This window comes from Pongo pygmaeus, chromosome 23 (genome assembly GCF_028885625.2).
Source record: "Pongo pygmaeus isolate AG05252 chromosome 23, NHGRI_mPonPyg2-v2.0_pri, whole genome shotgun sequence".
Lineage (NCBI taxonomy): Eukaryota > Metazoa > Chordata > Mammalia > Primates > Hominidae > Pongo > Pongo pygmaeus.
The window spans coordinates 55972942-55995380 of record NC_085931.1 but is presented as its reverse complement, the minus strand read 5'-3'; the positions used below and the strand labels follow the sequence as shown (position 1 = coordinate 55995380).

General features: G+C 51.3%; 1 protein-coding gene and 1 long non-coding RNA gene across 5 annotated transcripts in view; both read left to right on the top strand.

Moving 5' to 3' along the window:
- PHF21B (PHD finger protein 21B) overlaps positions 1-22439 on the top strand; it is a 130979-nt gene that overhangs the window by 6074 nt on the left and 102466 nt on the right. The window lies entirely within an intron of this gene.
- Positions 312-3367, top strand: LOC129023267 (uncharacterized). Its single transcript, XR_008496747.1, has 3 exons — positions 312-1064; positions 1908-2063; positions 2645-3367. It is a non-coding gene; the product is annotated as an uncharacterized LOC129023267 (long non-coding RNA).

Below are 22439 nucleotides of genomic sequence, written 5' to 3'. Positions count from 1 at the left end.
TAGTATGATTCCACTTATATGAAATAGATGTATTTACATCTTCTTGTGACTGGCCTGTTGCACTTAATGATTCAGGTTCCGTGCAAGTTGTAGCACGTATCAGCACTTCACTAGCTTTTATGTCAGGACTTCCTGCCGTGTAGAGAGAACTCGTTCTGTCCAACCGTTCATCCACGAGTGGACGTTTGGCCTGTTTCCACCTTTTCCTATTGTGAGTGGCATGCTGCGTCTACTCTGGGCCCTTCTAGTGTATTCTTCCCCAGAGTCAGTGTCTTAGAATGTGAATGAGGTCACGGTGCTCCCTGGCTCACAACCTTCCAGTGGCTTCCCCTTGCTCTTGGGATGAAACCCAGGGGCCTGCAGAGCCACGGGATGGCCCTGCCCACCTGCTCAGCCTCTGCCCCAGAAGCTCCGCCTTGCTCCTGCGGGGCAGCTACAGACACCTGGAGTGCTTTTCTGCCTCTGCAGCGTTCTTAGCCTTGCTTGTGTAGATCTTTCTAGAATAGCTACTGTGCTAGACTGTAAGCTCCCTGAGGGGCAGCTACAGACACCTGGAGTGCTTTTCTGCCTCTGCGGCGTTCTTAGCCTTGCTTGTGTAGATCTTCCTAGATCAGCTACTGTGCTAGACTGTAAGCTCCCTGAGGGGTGCCTGCGGGCTCCCCTCTGCCTTTTCCCAGGGCAGTGATGGTGTGAAGATTGGCAATGATTTGTTAACTGTCCTAGGGGAGCCCCTAGCCTGCAGTAGGCCTGGAGCAAAGGGAAGATTTTGAAATCGTGTGTGTTGAAATGAGTGGACCCAGAGATGAATGAGACAAGCTCCCTGCCCTTGGAAACCCGACAAAAGAGTGAGGTGTGGAGAACAGTTTCAAGGAACTTCTGGAAAAGGGCTGTGAAAACCATGCTGCGGGAACACCTGCGTCATTGCTGGCCTGGAAACTGAGGACGACTTCCGGGAGGGGGTTGCCTGGGAGATGTGTCCATAAGGCCTCCTGGGGAGTGGATGGGCGGGGATGGCAGCCAAGCTTGTCAAGGGAAAATGGCCCCAGAGGAACGCGCAGTGGGAGGTAAGGGTGCTGCTGAGTTTTCTGGCAGTAAAACCGTGAACGAGGAGGAGAGAGAGGGCAGAGAAGGCCAGCTGGGGCCAGTGTAAGAAGGTGTCACATGCAGGGACAGAGGGCCTCGAGTTGATACCATGGCCTCTTGCCCTGCCCAAGGGCTTCTAGGGCACGAGGCAGGAAGGTGTGTGTAGGAGTGCAGGGGTGCTGAGGGCAGGTCAGAAGGGAGGAGTTGCGAAGGATGCCTGGGTTCCCCAAGTGCATGAGATACTTAGGTGATTGTCACCTGCGTGGGGAGCCTCTTGACAGGCCCCATTGTTGTGGGGAGCGCGAGGCTGGTGCTGGACCCAGAGCCCTGGGTGACCAGTACATAAACCAGGCTGTGAGGGTGGAGGTTCCAGGTGACCCTCCCCTAGCCTTCACCAGAGGTTCTTAGAGCCAAAGAGTTAGTGGGGGACACCTCTGGAAGCCCCAGAAGGCAATTGAGTGGGTAACTCTGCTAAGTTGAAGAAGAGAAGTGTGTGTGTGTGTCTGTGTGCGTGTGGTGTGTGTGTATGTACGTGAATGCAATTTATAGTTACATGTTTACCGGTTACATTTTTATTCCTATTGATTTAATTTTCTTGGCCACATGTAACGTATAATGACAAATATTTGTATATTGATATATGTCAATACAACAGTATACGTGTAAAGCCTATGTAATGTGTATAAAATAGTTGTTATTTTGTCTGTTACTAAAATGAGAGGAAGGATTTGCTTTTGAAGTCAGGAAAATAGTTAACATTCTGCTGAAGTAAATTTTACTAAGGAAGGTGGTGATCAGCATTCTATCATTTTGGTGACATTTAGGAGATAAAGAAGAATTCTACTTTTTAAAGGTTTTTCTTAGAAAAGCAACACGTGCTCGTTGGGAAAATGGCAGTACAAGTGTGAATATCGTAAAGCGCGGGTCTCACTTCTTCCTACCCCACTGTATCCTTGAGCGAGAGCAGCGGTGGCCTCGAGGTGTGCTCATCGGAGGTGTCTGCAGATGCGTCTATGATGTCGCGTAAACACCTTCTCACACAAGTCCATGCAGCAGGCATCACTGTTCCCAGACCTGCTTTTCACACCTGACATGGTATTGTGGAGGTCTCTTGGGAACAGCTCAGGTTAATTCCACGAATATGAAAGGAGTTTCCACCAGAAATTATTGGGGATATGGAAGTAGCGGTGGAGCGGTATGTTGTGAGTGACGGTGACATCTCACTCTGTAAGGTTTTACACTTGCAGAGGGCTTTCACTTGATAAAGCCCACAGCTCACAGCAGTTTTCACATGCAGATGGGGAGGCAGGTGTGTCCACAGTCAACTGTTGAGGCCCAGTGAGGTATTTGTGTGAGGTGTCTGGCCACCAGGCTCACCCAGGCGGCAGATGGGACGATGTGCTGTGCTGAGCGGTTTGGGGACAGCTCCAGGGAGGTGACATTTGCACTGGTGGAGAAGGTGGTGGCAGATTGCACACTCGCTGCCGAGGCTGGCTGTGGCACTCTCTTCAATGCACCTCCTCTGTCCTCCTTGATAGACGTCTTTTTATTTGATTGTCAGGATAATCCTGGGACTTGGGTTGGACTGGGCTGGTGAATCTTCAGGACAGATCGGAGGAGGGCAGCTTTCCAAGGTTGAGCCGCTTGGGACCGCCATGAATGGAATTGTCAACCCAGCCCCTAGCCTGGAGTACCTCCGTGTTAGCCCCCTGCTCATCTCCAGCTGGTCTCCCATGGTGTAGGGTAAAAGGTGATGTAGCCAGAAGAGCAAGGGCCCCAAAGTCAGCACACGGGGGTTCACGGCCCAGCTTCCTGTGTCTTGGCTGAGCAACCTTGGGCAAGCCATTCTGCCTCTCTGAACGAGCTCCGTTTGCCAGCTGTGAAGTGGGGATGGGAATAAGACCCACTCACCCGGTGATTGAGATGGGATCAGCAGATATGAAAGTGCATTTAGACTGCAACATGAAGGTGTTAAATGTGGGTCTGTTACTAGAGATGACGGTTGATTTGAACCACAGGAACCACCCCCTTGCCCGGGCTCTGACCTGGGCACTTTTGTCTTGTTGCTTGTCCCCGTTGGGGAGGCGATCTTTCCGTGCGAGAGTGTCATGTTGCTTTTTGCCCCCGTAAATGTTGACGACCACTATGCTGACTACGCCGCCTGCATCAGCCACTCCAAAGAGTCCACTTTGATATCTTAGAGTCTTAAAGCAGACCTGCTGTTGGAACTGTACAATTGATTTCAATTAACTTTGAATTTTTTCAATGAAATGACTCTGATAATAACTTTGGTAGTCCCATGATGCCTCATTAGAGCTGCTGGCTATGATGATTAGCCTTGTGATTTAGCAAGTTTTTCCTCCAACGCCTTTGTCTCTTCAGGAACCGAATCATGGGCTGTGTCTTTGATTTCACTTGTGTGAGCAGTGAACACACGAGGCTGCTACTCGCCCCATCTGCGGACACACTGCTGGTCCTGAGGGCGCCACACACCTTCTTCAGCAGCCGAGGCTCTTGATGTGGGGCAGCGTCTCGGGGAGGCTCTGGTCACCTCTAGGGGGTTAAGGAGCTTTGAGGGTGTCCGGTGGCCCAGGCTTGGAGGCCCTGCCCCCCGATTTCCCTCCCAAGTACTGTTTAGAAGGCTTTTAACTTTGTCTCCGAGAGACGTGTGACAAAGCGGTTTACGGTGCAGGCTTTAAAACTGGACAGACTGGAGTTCCAATCCCAGCTCCATCCTTTGCCGGCTCTTCCGCTTGGGGCAGGCTTTGCCGCTTTGGAGGCTCTGGTTCCGTAGTTATAAAAGGGGATTAATAATAGTTCATGGCCAGCCAGGGAGCAGAGTGCCTGGCGCTGGGTGAGTACTCAAGAAACAATCTTCGAGAGGCCACAGGATTAGTGAGTGGTGCATTAAGCTCTGGGCCCACAGGAAGGTCTCACCCAGTGGGACTGATGACGTGTCCTGACGCGTCCTGGTGTTCCTGTGGGGTGCTGGCTCTGAGCAGGTGCCTTCTGGTTCTCTCTGTGGACTGGCTCGGCCCAGAGAGGTTGAGGGCCTTGAGATCACACACCTGGTGAGTAGAGAAGCCGTGGTCCAGTTCTGGACCATTGGGTGCCCAGCTTCGTGACCTTAACCCCAACACTGGCACGTGTAGGGAGAGAAATGACAGCGTAATGGCACCAATATGAAAAGTGAGGTGTGGACTGTTACTCCAGGGCACACGGTCAGATAAAAATAAGCGGAGTTACGATGTTGGAGACAATCCCCAGCAAGTTAGTAACCGTCCTGGTGACTGCGAGTGGGACTTCTGCTCTGAAATAGAAGTCATGGAAGCTTCCTGGGGTCTGGGTCTGGGTCTGGTCTCTGCATCTCGCGGGAGCCTGGCTGTTGGCTTAGCACCGGGGAGTGTGTGGCTGGCCGGGGACTCAGCGAGGATTGCAGGGTTGCGGAGAGGAGTCTGCAGCGCAAAAGCCAAGCCCTTCGCGGCTGGGGAGTTTCCTCCTTCTCACTGGCTTGCGTTCTGCTCTCCTTTTTATTATTATTGATGTTGTTATTTTATATTTTAAGGTGGAGACATCTCATTTTGAAATGGTCTCTGTTCTCTGAAGGAACAAATATGCTTTCTGAAGATTGTTCTGTGTTTTTGGTGGTGACTTACTGTTCTGTAGTAGCAATCCCAGTGTGGGGAGAAATTGCTGGTGTAGCTTCGCTCTGGTTACAGTCCCTGACTGCCAAGAGCGGGCGTCCCTTGGCGGCTCTGATTGGGCCGTACTATACGGTTTTTTACTTCGGCTTGGCACTTGTGCTGGTCTTCTTAAAATATGGCAGAAAGAAGGGTATCCGTGTGGGATTTTTATTTTTTTGCCCAGGGTTGAGTCGAACCCTCATCCTGAAGAGGGATGGGAGGGGCGGGCCAGGCTGGGTCCTGGTCTGAAAGTGGGGGTGTTGCAGCCCCTCTGGCAGTGATGTCCCGGGGATGAATGGGGCGAGCATTATAAGCACTGGGCACGATTCCCGAGGTGCAGCCAGGAGTTGAGTTAGAGAGAGCTGTTGTCAGTACTATTTTATTAACAATAATACAAGAAACAGAAAGCCAGCAGGACCCCAAAGACATTATTGCCGTAGAAAAGCAGGGAGGCCCCCAGAGGGCAGCCTGTGGCTTTTTGTTGATACAGAAACTTCTGAGTTGCTTTTGGTTTCTGGACGGGTGTACCCAGAGCTGGGATTCGGCCCCTGACTTGGGAGTCTGTGGAAATTGAGGGGACATGTCCCCCACCTTGGCCTGATGGCTTATGGCTGAAGCTAAAAGCATAGGATGTGAGAACCAAAGAGAGCACCTTGGCCATGCCCCTCATCTTACCCGAGGGAAACTGAGGCCCCGGTGGGGGTTGGGGATTGCACCCAGGAACAAGATCGAGCCCCTGTGACTCCAGGTCTTCTGATCACTGTGCTTCGCCCATGCGAGAAACCTATTGTGTTTGTTTCCAGAATTAAATTTACTTCACCAGAGTTTTCTTTCGGAGGCCGCTGGCCCCAGAGGGCAGCCTGTATGTGAGAGTTGCTGGGTCCTGCACAGATGACCTTATGTGTGGACAACAGGACTGCCAAGAAAGGATCCTCGGGACATCCGGGTGTTTTGAGAACGGTTGCAAGACTCTCCAAGTAGTTGACTTCTGAATTGCACAAGTAAGAGACAGGCAGCTTTGGCAGGGCATGATGTGTTCCAGAATGGTCCATACGATGAAACTTATTATAATCAGATTGGCTGCAGATCTCCAGGTATGGGTAAGTTTCTTCACCTTCTGTGTCCCTGGAGAATCAGGAGTACCTGCAGCCATCACCTAGTCCAAGTTTGCACATTTCTGTTTTCAGAGTCTACACTTGAGGGTAGGGGCCAGCTGTGGGCTTGTTAGGGAAGAGTCATTCCTCAAAATAGGAAAAGAGCTGAGAGATGGCAATTTGGAAGGGCGGGCCTCTGGAGTGGAGGCAGCCGTTAGGCGAAGCAGCAGGAGAGGGGTCTGTTGGGACCTCCCTGAGGAGGCCGCCTCTGGGTGAAGCTGTAGTCAATTTGGGGACAGGCTTTTTACCCCAGGAAAAAGAAAAGGGCTGGAATGAGGCAAGAGAGGAGGCGAAGGGAGAGAAAGAGAGGGAGAAGTGTTTCTCTTTGATGTCATTCAGGCGGAAAGCCAATCTGCACATGTAAATGAACTTGAAAATGTAATTAAAAATATATACATATGAGAGACTATGATCCAGAATTTAATGTGAGATGCAGTGCACAAAGTGACAGGTAGCATTTCCTACAATCAGCGATACGAGTCTAGTCTGTGATTAATGCGTCTCAGTGGTAATAAATGCACCGCAGATAAATGCCGGAATTATTTGTTAAACTCCGGGTTGACAGCCCCATTGAATGCAAAGCTCTGTTTGCCCACATTGCCCACGTCCACCTCCCTGCAGCCATTGCAAGAAGGTCCCCCCAAGAGCCTGGAAGGAGAGGTGACAGAACAGTTACTGGGGCCATCGTGGACTGAGGCCAGAGCCCTCGAGGTGATTCCAGCCATAGGCTGGGGAAGTGGCAGAAGTGGGCACGTCAAGGGAAAGTTGCCAGGAGCCACCTGTGGCTGCCATCTCCAAGCAGGAGCTGGGACTCAGTGGCCCAGAACCTTCAGCGTAAGGGACTGGAGGGGATGAGGGTAGTGGAGCTCTCTGTGTCTGAAGCCTTTTTGCGTATTCTCCGGGGTGTGACCAGATGAGGATGTTCAGCAGGGAGGGCCCCGTTAACACGCTCGTGAGCAGTGGGCAGAATAGGCCCTTGTGGTGCTCAGAGACTTGGGGGGGAGACAGGTAATCGATGAGAAACATAATGCATGACATATGGAGTGGGTCGGAAGTTGGCAGGTGCTCTGGTGAAAAGTAGAGCAGGGGAAGGGATGTGCACATGCGTGTGTGTGTGCATGTGTGTGTATGCGTGTGTGCACACATTTGTGTATGCTTGTGTGTGTCTGCATGTATGCGCGTGTGTGTGCGCTTGTGCATGCACGTGTGTGGATCCGTGGGTGTTTGTGTGTGTTTGCACGCATGTGTATATGTGTGCATGTGTGTATGCATGTATGCATATGTGTGTGTGTGCGTGTATAGGATAGGTGGCAGCTTTAGAGAGTGGTCTAGAGGGGATCAGAGAGTCAAACGGGGTAGGGACCCTTCCTCTCGGTGTGACTGACCTCAGCCTTTGAATCAGCACCTGGCCTGAGTGTTTTGAGAGGGAGCAGCCCTTTCATGGGGCAGAATGTTGACCACAGATTGGAAGTTAGGTGAAAGCTGATTTCCGCCTCCAGTCTGAAGGAATTCCCTAATGATGAGAGCTGTCTGGGGCTAGAACTGGTTGTTTAAGGCCTTTGTCTGCCAAACCACCTCTCAATCAGTGAAGGAGAAGCGGCACCAACCAGCAGTTGTACGGGGAAGCCTGGCTGATGCTCCCTGACACTGAGATTCTGTGATTCAGAAATCTTGAGACCCATCAGGGACTCTGTGGCTGTGTAATTACAACCTGAGGTTCCCAACTTCGGCAGGGATGGCAGAGTCCGAAGCTGTGGGCTGGCGAGTGGTCCTGCTGAGGGCTGGGTGCTGGAGAGACCAAGCCCCTCAGCTGGGGGCAGCATGGCCCAGCACCCCGCTGTTGTGATGTGGCGTGGGCCCGGTGCCGCTGGCTCCTTGGATTTTTCAAGAGAAGCCAGAAATGAAGTGTGATATGTGGATATGGGCAATACAGCCTTTCCACATATCCCCGGCCAGAAGGGACACCCCTGCAGATCGAGGTGACTCTCTCCTCCGCGACCGTCTGAGCCCCTTGCCACATCCCCTCCACTGTGCCCTCAACACCTGGCTCCTTCCTCTGCATCGTCTGGGGCCCGGCGGAGGTGGGCAGTCACCCTGACCTCAGGGACAGAGTCTGTCTTTCCCCCGGATAGCTCCGTCACGTGGGGGGATGGGAGGGTGGAGGTGGGGGGCGGGTGGTCATCTAGTAATTTCCTCCATCCCTCATCTCTGTCTCCACTCAACATCTCGCGAGGTGCCGACATACCGAGTGCTAAATGCAGTGACTGAGTCAGACTCGATGCACTGAAGATTCTAGAACTTTAGCATCCTAAGATGCAAAGAGTCTGTGTTGGTGATTCCTGAGATTCAAGACCTTGGTTCTACAATGGTCCAAGCTCCCAAGGTTTAGCGATTCTGCAGTTCCAGAGTGAGCCCCAAACTCCTGGGAGGGGAGGAGCCGGTCACACAACCAGAGTGCCTTGGGACTCTTCAAGGGTGTTTATCTCTCATTTAGATAAGTAAGTGGAACACAAATGCATTTCTGTAAATAGACTCATCCCCCAGCCCCCGACACACTCCAGCCCCAGCCACTGCCTCGTTGGAGTTATTTTATTAACGTGTTCTGCTGAGTGGACTTGAATGGGGAACGCAGCCTCTCATATTGTGGATCTAATTATAAGCACGAGGGACGGTACCAAAGAAGCGGCTTTGAAGGGAGAAGAGTCTGGCAGCTTGGTTGAAAGTGTCCTTTAATGAACTTCTGTGGCACTTGTATCTTAGCAACACATTTTATTACATCCTGGTGCAGCTGGACTTGCTGTACAGTAATTCATCCCCCCCACACCTCCCCACAACCTTGGTGACTGGAGGGAGGGATGTACCCACCCGCTTCCCCAAGGCAGTGTTTGCACCTCTGTTGCTTTGTTTAGTTGATGAAAAAGGCAAACACAGCTCTGAGAACCGGGGACCTGGCTGGCGAGTACCAGTACGAGCTGGAGGGGTGGGCGGTGGGTGGCCTCTCGGCCTGAGCTGCTGCGAGTTCAGATGCCGCCGCTGCAGGCTGCCGTGCAGGTCTGCTGATTCTCGCCCTGGCGCTCCCCAAGTTTGGGTATTTTTATCTGGACTTCTTTTCTGTAATGACACTAATTTGGATACTGCGGAAGTGGGGACGTTGGCACATCTTTCATCGTAATCAGCAGCCTGTATGTAAGTGGGGGTGGGGGAGTGTTGAAGAGATGAAGTGGGTGCCAGGGGGGGAAAGGAGGTCTGAAGCACTGGGCCAGGCTGCCCAGTCCAGCTGGGCTCAGCTGTGTGTGAGCCCAGGGGTTGCGGCCGGTTACTTTTCTCTCTGAGCGTTAGCTTTCTTCTCTGCTGTGTGAGTGTCCTGTGGCTGCCGCAACTGATCCCCACGAGCTGGGCAGCGTAAAATAACAGAATTCATTCTCTCACAGTTCTGGAGGCCAGAAGTCTGAAAGGAAAGTGTCAGCAGGGCCGCACTCCCTCCGGAGGCTCAAGGGGAGGCCCCTCTCTTGCTTCTGCCAGCCCCTGGCGGCTCCTGGAAGTCCTTGGCTTGAAGACACAGTCCTCCAGTCTCTGTCTCCGTCTACACCTGGCCATCTTACCTTGGGGTCTGTCTGGGAGTCTTCTCTCCTTGTCTTATAAGCTCGCCAGTCATGGGATCTAGGGTTCACCCTAAGGCACAGTGACCTCAGCTAACTAATTACATCTGTAATGACCCTATTTCCAAATAAGGTCATGTTCCAAGGTTCTAGAAGGATCTGAAATTTAGGGGGACACTCTTCAACCCAGTACCTCCACCAGCTGAAGCTAGTCAACTTCAAACCTACCTCGGATTCAAGTTGTGGGGATGCCCTGGGCCAACCAGCAGCAGGTGCCTTTGGCTCAGTATGTGGTTCTGCTCCCTGTCCTCTCACAGCCAGGAGCTGAGATGGACAAACTATGAACCCGTGCTCCATCCTGAGCAGTGGGATGGCAGGATCTTCTGAAACTGTGACTGGGCAGGTGGTTTGAATATTTGAAATCAGGACCATCTCAGAAAAGCTGGGGTGCATCATTTACTCTAGTTTGTGGCTCTTCACAGGCAGAAGGTTTGATATTAAGTTGTGTGTGTAGTTTTGAAAACCAGCCAGCTGAGAGTTTCACCGTGATTTGTTCTCATCCAGTGGCAAGGAAAGGATGCTTTAGAAGCACAGTCGACCTAAATAGGGATGTGCATTCTCCTGGGTGCACACACAGCTTCCTTGTTGCTGTTTGGCCTGAAGGAAAGTAAAGAGTCCGAGTTGCTCATCTCCACGGGCCTCGATTTTTCTCATCTGTAAAGTGGCTAAAATGAAGGCCCCTGTCTCCAAGCCTGTGATGGGGATTAACTGCCTTGCGGAGAAGCGTGTGTGTAAACTGCACATTGCCGTGTGTGGGGGTGGTTCTGGACTCGCTGTTCTTGGCTGTGGCCTGTTCTCCGGTTCACCGGGAAGCTGGGGTCTGGTTCAGCCTCCCCATCCTCTAGGTTGTGGGAGAGCTCTTGTGGATGGGAGGATGGAGCCAGTGCCGCTGTGGTGGGTGAGTGTGGACAGGCCTCTGCTGCCTTTACTTCCAACAACACGGAGGCCTGCTGCGATCCCCCTTTTACCAGAGGGGACACTGAGGCTGAGTGGGGTGTGATGACTCACCTGAGGGCTTATCTCTGAAGCTGGAGTGTGAACCGGCTTGGTCTGGGCTCAGTGTCTCTCTGTTGTCTATATGTTAAACTGTATCCCAGCCAGAATGGAGCCCAGCCCGCCCAGCCAGCAGGTCCTGCCAGGAATCGCAGCAAGATGCCGGCCTCACCCTGAGATGCCGCACACGGATGTAGCATTTCAGGTTCACGTGGCTCCTCCCTGTACCTGATACCTTGTGTTCCCCGGCATCTCAGAGAGTGGCAGAGTGGAGGTGTTCCTTCTGACCAAGTATGAGGATGCAGAGTCCCATGCCCTGTTGGACTTGGTGGATTTGGGTAAAAGCTCAGCTCTTTCTGAGTCAGTCCCTGCGTCTGTAAAATGGGGACGAGGCTCTACTGCCTGCTTTATAGCGGGGTTGCAAGGGTGAAATGGAGAAAACCAGGGAGAGCCGGGATAAGGCCGACAGGATCGTGTGAGCAGGCCGGGTAGGGTCCCGAGAGCCTGTCTGTGGGGTCAGCGTCAGGTCTCCACTCCCGTCCTCCTGTTCCCCACCCTGCCACATCACTCATTCTTATGCCTACTACGTGTTGGGTGATTTACATGCTGTTCGGTCCACAGAAAGTGGGGCTAGAGCTCTTCCGTGGAGGATGGCGGCCAAAAGCCAGAGCTGGCCTCAGGCTGAGTTGGTGGGGACTCTGGCTCTGCCACCCACATGTGCACACGCCGAGATTCAGTCCAGCGTGTGGAAGACACACCTTGCCTCCGCTCCTGCCTCTTAGGTGTTTTCCAAGGTTTGATGTGGGTGACATGCTCGACAGTCGCCTGCTGTGCTTGGCATCAGCCAGCGGTAGAGCAGGACTTGGAAGGCAGGCCTGAGATACTGGCTGGTGGCTCAGGTAGCCCTGACACCAGTCTCAGTGACTCACTCTGGTCACCCTGGCATTGAGTGCGTCCATGCTGCGGTGCAGCCACAGCACCCCGTCCCCCTCAGTTCCTCCCACGCATTTCATCGTCCAGCATCCCTGGGTAGCGGCAGCCTCTGCAAAGTGGCTTCAAGGGGCCTCTGTTCAAACACTCCAAGGGTCCTCCCCTGCCAGGGGCATGAATGGTGCTTTCTGCAACTTCAGAGGGCATGGAGAGAAGGGATTAACACAGAACTGAATTTCTGCTGAAGTTAGAGGACATCTAAGAATGCACTGAGAGAACAGTCTGCCCTTGAGGCAGTGCACTCCCCGTCACTTACATTGGTCAAGAGAAGGGACGTTTGCATCTGCGGTGAGACCCGGCCAAGTGCGCTCCCCCAACGTCCCAGTCTGGTTTCTTTAATGCCCCCCAAAATTTTGTGACCCAGCCAATAGCTTCATTAAAAAAGCTGTTTCTTAGGTTACACAATTGACTTATGTACTAAATGTGTTTTTGGAAGAGACCAAAGAAAGTGAAGACAAGAGTTCTCAGCAGCCCCTTCACCCTGTAAAGCCAGCGAGGGCAACCATTGTCCCCCGTGTCCCCAGGTGAGTCCTGCTTATGTGGCTGGACGGACCTGCGGAGCTGAGGGTCAGGTCTGGCTAGCAGGCCAGTGGAGGGAGGCCAACCGGACACAAAACAGGTGGAGACGGTGGCCACCACAGGAGCCCCCCAGCTGGGCACAGGGTGACTACTCCAAGGTTCCCCGAACTCTGTAAGGGACTGCCCCTCCATGGATGTCCTGGCCCCACAGAGAGGACCACAGCATCACTCACCATCTAGGGGGACGGGACGCCAGGCCCATCCCCGTTCTCAGCCTCTCCTTGGGTCTCCTGGGCCGAGGCTGTGTGATCCTCTGCCTCCTTCCCTGGGGGAGGACGCTCAGTGGGATCGTCTGTCACAAGTCTGCCTGTCGTCTTGGTTGGTTGTGTTCTGCTTGGCTGACATCACTGAAGAAGGAACCATCGCACACAGTGGGTTTTCCAGGCACCGGAAATCCCTTCCCCTTTGCACGGACCCAGCACCTGTGAGGTGGGAGATTCCGTACCGCACCATGGAGTGGCCAGGCTGCCTTTTCTTTTACCCATTTTAGGGAATTCTTAATAGCGTGGACATCAAGCTTTTTTGTCTTCTCTAGGAGGGTTTCCTCATTTGAACTGGATCCCCTTGGTGCACGAATGCTAAAATTACTAGTGTTAATGACTGAAGGATGCCCTAACCTGGATGGAAGCCCAGGTTGCATTTCTCTGGACAGTTTTGGAGACTGCCCTGCCCGATGTGGACGGGACCCTCGTGACAGCCCTGGAAGGTGGGCAGGGCGGGGCTTTGATTCCCACCTCACAGGCCTGGGTGTGGAGGAGCTGCGGCAGCAGGGCCCGCCGTTGGTGGCTACACCTTCCAAGGTGGTCCAGGGCTCCCCCGGCCACGCAGTTAGCGACTCCTGCCTTTTTTCCTTGGTCACACTCCTGGCTTTATTAAATAACATTGATCCAAATTTTTATTGCAGCAAAATGGACATAACATAAAACTTAACCATCTTCACCGTTTTTAAGTGCCCAGTTTAGCAACATTAGATACATTCACGCTGTGTAGTCATCACCACCATCCATCTCCAGATTTCCTCGTCTTCCCAAACTGAAACTTGGTACCCATTAAACAATTACTCCTATTCCCTCATCCGCCGGCTCCTGGTAGCCGTCATCTTACTTATGTAAGTGGAATCACAGAGTATTTATCTTTGTGCAACTGGCTTTTTTCACTTAGCGTAATATACTGAATTTATCTTTTTGCCACTGGCTTTTTGCACTTAGCATAATATACTCTTACTTAGCGTAATTCACGCATGTTGTAGTGTGTTTCAGAACTTCCTTCCTTTTTCAGGCTGTGCAGTATTCCACTGTTGCATGTACTCTGTGCTGTTTATCCATTCATCCATCAATGCACATTTGCGTTGCTTCCACCCCTTAGCTGTTGTGAATAAAGCTCTTAGGAACATGGGTGTGCATGTATGTTTGAGTCCCTGCCTTCCATTCATTTGGGTATCTACGCAGAAGTGGAATTGATGGATGAGACTTGTGCTTTTCTTCCTGGGCAAACCCTCAGTGGAGAGAAGCCTGAAGGGTTGGTTGCCTGTGTCATCCTTTGGGGACATAGTCCAGGGGTGGCCGTGTTCCATCAGACCTGTGTCCATGACTGTGGGAGACATGGTTTTGACATCACATCCTGCCAGGGAATTTGAGTGCCTCTCTGCTGGCTTCCCCCAGCCCCTAGTAGGCCTCTACCCAGGGGACAAGGGCACGGGTGGAAGTGGAGGCAGCGGCAGCATTCATGGAGCCCGTTGGCCCCTTCGGCGTGCACTTTATGAAGGATGTGCCTGTGCTCGAAAGGAATTCTCCCGCTAGAGATTTGCATTGGCATTAAACACGTGGACATTAAAAATGTAGCTCACGGCTGGGCATGGTGGCTCACACCTGTAATCCCAGTACTTTAGGAGGCCAAGGCAGGTGGATCACCTGAGGTTGGGAGTTTGAGACCAGCCTGGCCAACACAGTGAAACCCTGTCTCTACTAAAAATACAAAAATTAGCCCGATGTGGTGGTGTGTGCCTGTAATCCCAGCTGCTAAGGAGGCTGAGACACGAGAATTGCTTGAACCCGGGATGCAGAGGTTGCAGTGAGCTGAGATCACACCACTGCACTCCAGCCTGGGTGACAGAGTGAGACTCGTCTCAAAAAAAAAAAAAAAAAAAAAAGTCGAGTTGTGGTGGCTTGTGTAGATGTTATATTATTATAGTGCTTTGTTTTCTTTTTTTCCTCTCTCTCTCAGGATGATTAGTCAGCAAGGGACTGATTCCCTCGTTCCTCATTCATGAACAACAACTAACATTTGTGTAGCAGCATCTCGGGGTATTGGGCATTGCTACTTACATTAGTCCGTTGGATTCACGTTTCATGGGCTTAAAAAGCGAGGTTAGAGGGCTGGTGGGCCTTTTCCAGGGCACCCACAAATAAAATCCAGCGTTTTCTTTGGAGGAGGCCAAGCTGAGATTGGGGGCAGCTTCCTAGAGCCCTTCTCATCACTCGCACAGCACCGCCACCGCCAACTTGTTCCTTGAGTCCGGGGTTTGAGGAACGTCCATGTGAAGAGTTCCCTGAGGTCTCCTAACCAGGCTGCTTTATCTGTGGCCCTTCAGACTACGGTCCTGTGATCCGCCAGCCTGCCCTGGGCTGCGGAGAGTTAGGCAGCCAAGGCCCGAACGCTGTGCCCTTCTTGAAGTACATACCTTGAAACCTCACCCCGAGGTGATGGTATTAGGAGGTGGGGCCTTGGGAGGTGATTAGGTCCCCAGGGCTACACCCTCATAAATAAGATTAGTGCCCTTATAAAAGAGGCTGAAGGTGTCTGTCTGCCTTCGTGAGGACACAGCAGCCAGGCACCATCTTTGAAGCAGAGAGCAGCCCTCACCGGACACTGCATCTGCTGGGGCCCTCCACATGGACTTCCCAGCCTCCAGAACTGTGAGCAGTAGACTCCTGTTGTTTGTAAATTACCCAGTCTAATCTTTTGGTATAGCAGCCCCAGAATGACCACAGCATATGCCATTGCTAAACTTCCACAATGCTCTTCTCTCAATGTGCAGGGAAAAAGACACAATCTGCAGACCTTTCTCAATTAAGCTTTTTTCCCCTGGCATTCATATTTCCTACATCTTTGGTTCTTGGGTTCTAGCAGAGGACCATATGACATAATAAGCATCAGACAAAAATTTACAGTTGGTTATGACTATTTTGAAGACTTTGGTGGACTTCTAGTCATTTTTTTCACATGTAGCTAAAATGAAGTTATATTTTTTTCTTTCTTTCATTTCCCTTTTTCCTTTCCCTTTCCTTCCTTTTGACAGGGTCTTGCCCTGTCACCCAGGCTGGAGTGCAGTGACATGATCTTAGCTCACTGCAGCCTTGACCTCCAGGGCTCAAGCAATCCTCCCACCTCAGCCTCCTGAGTAGCTAGGACAACAGGCCCATCCTACCACACTCGTCTAATTATTTTTTGCAGAGACGAGGTCTCGCTATGATGCTCAGGTCATGATCTTGAAATCCTGGGCTCAAGCCGTCCTCCTGCCTCAGCCTCCCAAAGTGCTGGGATTACAGGCGTGGGTGAGCCACCATGCCTGGCCTTGAATGCGTAAACCTCAATGCCTGCCCTCAAGGGGTTCCTTGTCACCATGAGGAATAGCCAGGGTCTGAATGTAATGACCACAGGTGGTGGCTGCCAGTGCTCTGTGGTCAGAGGACCATGGGATTTCTTCCTCTGAGCTCTAACCCTGTGCACAGCCTCCCCAACTTCACCTCTCAGGTCCCACGTCGGACCCTTTGTAGTTTCGTGAGCTTGAGCCTATTATTAAGCACCCTTGCACCGCTGTGCGCTCACATGCAAGATGAGGTGATCTGAGTGCACGCCTTGTGGACCTGGAAGTGTGAAGCAGAACCGTGGCTGTTACAGCTTAGCTTAGGGCCTGGTGCCTCTCAGCCTGGCCATTACCTTCTGCTGCCGGCTTCAGAAACATCGGTCTCCCCGGGGACCCCACTGGCCTTCCTTCTCACCTCTTTGCTAGTTCCCACCCTCATCTTGCCAATGTCACCTCCTAAATGTTTTCATTATTTTTTCCTACCTCTGCCACTATTCATTCACCCCTCAGCAGCTTTCAGCGGAAATATTACAGCAGCCCCCTGACTGGTCTCTTTACTTCCAGCCTCTGTCCACTACACCGTGACCAAAGTTGTTTGTCTCAAGTTTAGCCTTTATGTTACTCTTCTGTGCGTAAACACGAACTTTCATTGTCCTTGGCCAATGGCAGAAGTTTCTAATGTCTTCTTAGCCTCTCTCCCAGGTATGAATCTGATAGACAAGCTGCTCTGCTTGGAGCTGGGGCAGGGGCCTGGATCCCCACCTGCATCTGCCCTCTCCCCAGCTCCAGGAACACTGGCATGTGGGAGACATCTGGGGCTCCAGCGAGCACAGTGTAGAAGCCGGTAACTTGAGGAATAAAATTCAAGACTTTGTTGCAATGGACAGACGGGGGCTTTTATTATCTGGCCTCAAATCCTTTCTTTAGCCTCATCTCCTGACTCAAAACTGCAGACCATTTCCCAGACATACTAAACATGTGGGGGTCACTGAGCCTTTGCCCTCCTGCTTGGGTTGCCGTCTTTTTTTTTTTTTTTGAAATAAGATCCAGCCCATCCACCAAGACCCAAGGCCTGGAGCATCTCCTTACCCTCAAGAAAGGACGTCTAGATGCATCTTGATTGGATCATGCGGATGCAGGTGTTAATGAGGATGGTGGTGCTGCTGCTGGTGATGGGTGTCATGGTGATGGTGGCGATGGTTGTCATAGTGATGGTGATAATGGTGATCATTGTGATGGTAGTGGCGGTGGTGCTCATGGTGATGGTGGTGGTGCTGCTGCTGGTGATGGTTGTCATGGTGATGGTGGCGATGGTTGTCATAGTGATGGTGATAATGGTGATCATTGTGATGGTAGTGATGGTGATGGTGGTGCTCATGGTGATGGTGGTGGTGCTGCTGGTGATGGTTGTCATAGTGATGGTGATAATGGGGTTCATTGTGATGGTAGTGGTGGTGATGCTGATGGTGATGGTGGTGCTCATGGTGATGGTGGTGGTGCTGCTGGTGATGGTTGTCATAGTGATGGTGATAATGGGGTTCATTGTGATGGTAGTGGTGGTGATGCTGATGGTGATGGTGGTGCTCATGGTGATGGTGGTGGTGCTGCTGGTGATGGTTGTCATAGTGATGGTGATAATGGGGTTCATTGTGATGGTAGTGGTGGTGATGGTGGCGGTGGTGCTCATGGTGATGATGGTGGTGCTGCTGGTGATGGTTGTCATGGTGATGGTGGCGATGGTTGTCATAGTGATGGTGATAATGGGGTTCATTGTGATGGTAGTGGTGGTGATGGTGATGGTGGTGCTCATGGTGATGGTGGTGGTGCTGCTGGTGATGGTTGTCATGGTGATGGTGGCGATGGTTGTCATAGTGATGGTGATAATGGTGATCATTGTGATGGTAGTGGCGGTGGTGCTCATGGTGATGGTGGTGCTGCTGGTGATGGGTGTCATGGTGATGGTGGCGATGGTTGTCATAGTGATGGTGATAATGGTGATCATTGTGATGGTAGTGGCGGTGGTGCTCATGGTGATGGTGGTGGTGCTGCTGCTGGTGATGGTTGTCATGGTGATGGTGGCGATGGTTGTCATAGTGATGGTGATAATGGTGATCATTGTGATGGTAGTGATGGTGATGGTGGTGCTCATGGTGATGGTGGTGGTGCTGCTGGTGATGGTTGTCATGGTGGTGATGGTTGTCATAGTGATGGTGATAATGGGGTTCATTGTGATGGTAGTGGTGGTGATGCTGATGGTGATGGTGGTGCTCATGGTGATGATGGTGGTGCTGCTGGTGATGGTTGTCATGGTGATGGTGGCGATGGTTGTCATAGTGATGGTGATAATGGGGTTCATTGTGATGGTAGTGGTGGTGATGGTGGTGCTCATGGTGATGATGGTGGTGCTGCTGGTGATGGTTGTCATGGTGATGGTGGCGATGGTTGTCATAGTGATGGTGATAATGGGGTTCATTGTGATGGTAGTGGTGGTGATGGTGATGGTGGTGCTCATGGTGATGGTGGTGGTGCTGCTGGTGATGGTTGTCATGGTGATGGTGGCGATGGTTGTCATAGTGATGGTGATAATGGGGTTCATTGTGATGGTAGTGGTGGTGATGCTGATGGTGATGGTGGTGCTCATGGTGATGGTGGTGGTGCTGCTGGTGATGGTGGTGGTGATGGTGATCATTGTGATGGTAGTGGCAGTGGTGTTCATGGTGATGGTGATGATGTTGATAGCTATGGTGATAACATCAGTGGCGGTCATGGCAGCTGTCATTTACTGACCACCTCCTATGGTGAGTAAAAGTGTTTTCCATGTTGCTTTCCCATCACAACACATCCCTGTGAGGAAATGTTATCTCCCATATTATCTCCACAGTGGAGGGAACAGAGACTAGAGTTGTTTTTCTTTTTTCTTCTTTTTTTTTTTTTTGAGAGATGAGTCTTGCTTTCTTGCCCAGGATGGAACTCAGTGATGCAATCATGGCTCAATGCAACTTCCAACTCCTGGGTTCCAGCAATCCTCCTGGTTCAGCCTCCCATAAGTGGGACTGCAAACGTGAGCCACCACATCCAGTTAATTTTTTTGTTAGAGACAGGGTCTCACTGTTGCCTAGGCTGGGCCTTGACTTCTACATATATCAGGAGCTAGAGCTTGCAAGTGTTGGCCTTGCTACTTGGTGACAAATCAGACCCTGTGAGTTGTAGTTTCCTCTTTCGTAAAATGGAGGTAGTGAAAGTCCTCTCTGTTCTGACAAGAGGTTCAGGTGTGCAACAGTAAAATTTTAATGAACGAATAGTGGGTGTGGAAGTTTGTAAATGATAAGTTTACATTTATTTACAAACTGTAAATGATATTGCTGTTAGATTATGTTCTTAAAGACAAAATGCTTGTGTGTGTTTAAAGCAGGAGCAAAAAGTTTTCGAAGTCCTAGTCACTGAAGTTGATACCCCAGCAGTGAAGTTCCTTGTGTTCCTGGAGGTTGCCCTGCTGACAACCCCCTGCAGAGTTAACAGGATAACAGAAAACCCACAGGGTTGCCAACATCACTTTTAAAGACCTTGACACTCAGGTAGCATTTTCCAGGGCTAGTACCTCCTGTTGCTTTTGCAGAGTCTTTGTGACATTAGCGGTCACTTGATAGGTCTGACAAATCTCAGGTCAGGCCCAGGGTGCCGTCCGTTCCTCTTCTGCAGGGCTTGTAGTTGTGTTGGCCACCGGCAGGAAATGCCGAGGTTTTGGAAGGAAATAACAGGAATAGAAAACAGTCCTAATGTGACTTTTCTTGAAAAATAAAGCTTTCCATGAAATAACAGGATAAGCAGTCTTATCACCCTACAAATTAATAACTTACAGAGCAGGATTGAAATACAAATAAGCATGTATGTCACGTACTTTCATTCTCATGCTGAGCAGGCGTTTAACTCTCAGGTGTGCTTCCCAGCTATGGCATTGCCAGGCTTTGCACAGGGGCCCTCAGAGCCAGCCCCTTGACTGCACCTGAATCCCCGAGCTCTGTTTACATGCAGAAGCCTGGTGCCTCCCCATACCTGGGGAATCCACCACTGGGTCCAGGAGTCTGTGTGTAACATGCTTCCCACAAGATTCGAGATCCCCTGAAGTTTGAGAACCAAGGCTCTGGATGTGGTTAACCTTTTCCCTGGCCACCTGACCAGATGGAAAGATGTGAAGGTCATGCTTCTTCAGCTCTTACTGGCCCTTTGTGATGATGATGATGATGATGGTGGTGATGGTGGTGGTGGTGATGGTGATGATGGTGCTGGTAATGATGGTGATGGTGGTAATGAGGGTGATGATGGTGATGATGATGACGATGATGATGGTGGTAATGAGGGTGATGATGGTGATGATGATGGTGGTGGTGGTGGTGATGGTGGTGGTGGTGGTGATGGTGATGATGGTGATGGTGATGATGATGATGGTAATGAGGGTGATGATGGTGATGATGATGACGATGGTGATGGTGGTGGCTGTCATGCCTTGCTAACCTCTGGGAAAGATTGAGGACATCGGCGTGTTGGAAAGGGGCCCAGCTCCAGTTCCTCGGAGTACATGCCTTGAATACTTGGGCATGGAATCTCCCCAAACTTCCCTTTTCCCACCTGCAAAATGGAGATAATATCTGTATCAGCTATAAAGGCCTATGCAAATATTAGCGGTTCTATTATAATTCAGAGGACTACCCTGGAGTTTAATCCTTTGAGTAAAAAGCAGGAGGAAAAAACTGTAGCAGTTTGTAAACGGTCTGTGATGTTAGATTGTTTCCATTGAACATTTTATGTGATTGGTGTTTAGACATTTCTCTTCGTCTGCATTGGTTTTTCTTAGGTTAGATTTTAAACTTATGTCTTTTAAAATACTTTTAAATACAAAAAGTACAGAAGATGATGGGCTAAGCCTCCCTCACCTGCCCTTTGGTGTGGTGTTTGCGACGGCCCAGGGCCCAGCTCTACCAGGCTTGCCTGCTGATGCCCACAGGGACCCCTCCCTGCAGTCTTTGCTCCAGTTTCCTCAGGGCCTTTGCCACTCGTGGGGGTTCATGCTGAAGCCTCTGCTTGAGGTAGTGAGTTCCCCTGGGCCAAGTGGCTAGGGACAGCTGGACCCCCCTAAGAGCCACCAGCGGCAGCAAACATGCCAACATGGCTGCAGGTCAATGGGTGAGAAGCAAGAGGAGCCCAACTCGCTTTCCTGTTTTAGGTAATTCACTAGATTTCCCCCGGTTTTGCCTTTTTTTTTTTTTTTTTTTTTTGGAGACAGTCTCGCTCTGTCGCCCAGGCTGGAGTGCAGTGGAATGATCTTGGCTCACTGTAACCTCAGCCTCCTGGGTTCAAGCAATTCTCCTGCTTCAGCTTCCTGAGTAGCTGGGATTACAGGCGCCTGCCACCATGCCTGGCTAATTTTTGTATTTTTAGTGGAGACGGGGTTGGTCCAGCTGGTCTCAAACTCCTGACCTCAAGTGATTCTCCCACCTCGGTTTCCCAAAGTGCTGGGATTACAGGCATGAGCCACCGTGCCCGGCCCTTTGCATACATCTTGGTCCAAATCAGATTCTGTCTTGGGGAGCGTCATTTCATAATCTTGCTGGCTTTGAACTTGTCACAGTTCAGACGTCTTCCTTCTTCTGGCTCCTCCTGATAGCCCCAGGTGCCTCCTTCCTGACAGAGCCTGCTGCTCCCGTAATACACACTCACCCCTAATGAGCTACTTAAAAATAATCAATGATTTCCAGATAAAAATCACCATTAATTTTAAATGCCCTCTGTAAACCTTGTTACAAATAATTGCCAGAAACACACAAAGTCTGAAATTAATTAAAATCGACAGCCTCATTTGACGAGAGTTGAGCTTCTGGTTTCTTGGTTATGTGCGTCTCTTGCTTGGGCAGAAGCAGTGGCTGCGAGATGTGAGCCCGGGGGGGAGTTTGCTTAGGACCCGCTGAGCACCTGGGCCTGTGGAGGAGTGGGGAGGACATGGGCTTAGAGTCCTGCAGACCTGGCTGGCCGGCCTGTGCCCTCTTAGAGTAATCGGATGACCTTCTGAGCCCCAGGTTTCTCATCTGTGGAAGGGTTTGGTAGTGCCAGCTCCCCAGGGTTGCACATAGGTGATGGCAAGGCTGTGCCTGCCCCAAGTGGATGCTCAGTCGTGATCTTGTCGTCTTTCCTCTTCTCTTTCCCTGTCCCAGACCAGCCTTTGCAAAGTACTCATACTGGGTCATTCACTCACTCATTCACTCCTGCAGTGAGATACACAGAAGCTGATAGGCAGCAGAGGCGGCAGGGACACCGGGTTCCCCTCATCTGAAAAAAAAAACACTGAGGCTGAGAATGGAGAAGTGACTTAGCGTAGGCCAGTCCTGGCAGAACCAGGAGAGAACCTGTGTGCCATGACCCCCTAGCCCAGCGCTGTTTCCACTGCCACATCCCCGTTCCCTCGGGGCTGGTGGGTGATGGGGAAACCGCATTTGCCAAGGCAACAGGAGCCAGCCGAGGGCTGGGGCTGGGAAGTCCTGCAACCCCCTGGCCTTAGGATGGCACGAGCCCCTTTCTCAGCAGTGGGGTACGTGTGCAGGCACCAGCCAGTTCTTCAGCTGGGTTGCCATAGTAACAGGATGCACTTCTGTTACCTTCCTTTCATGGTCAACCTTTTGTCAGTTTCCATTCCAGAACTCTGAGAGTCATCCCAGCATGT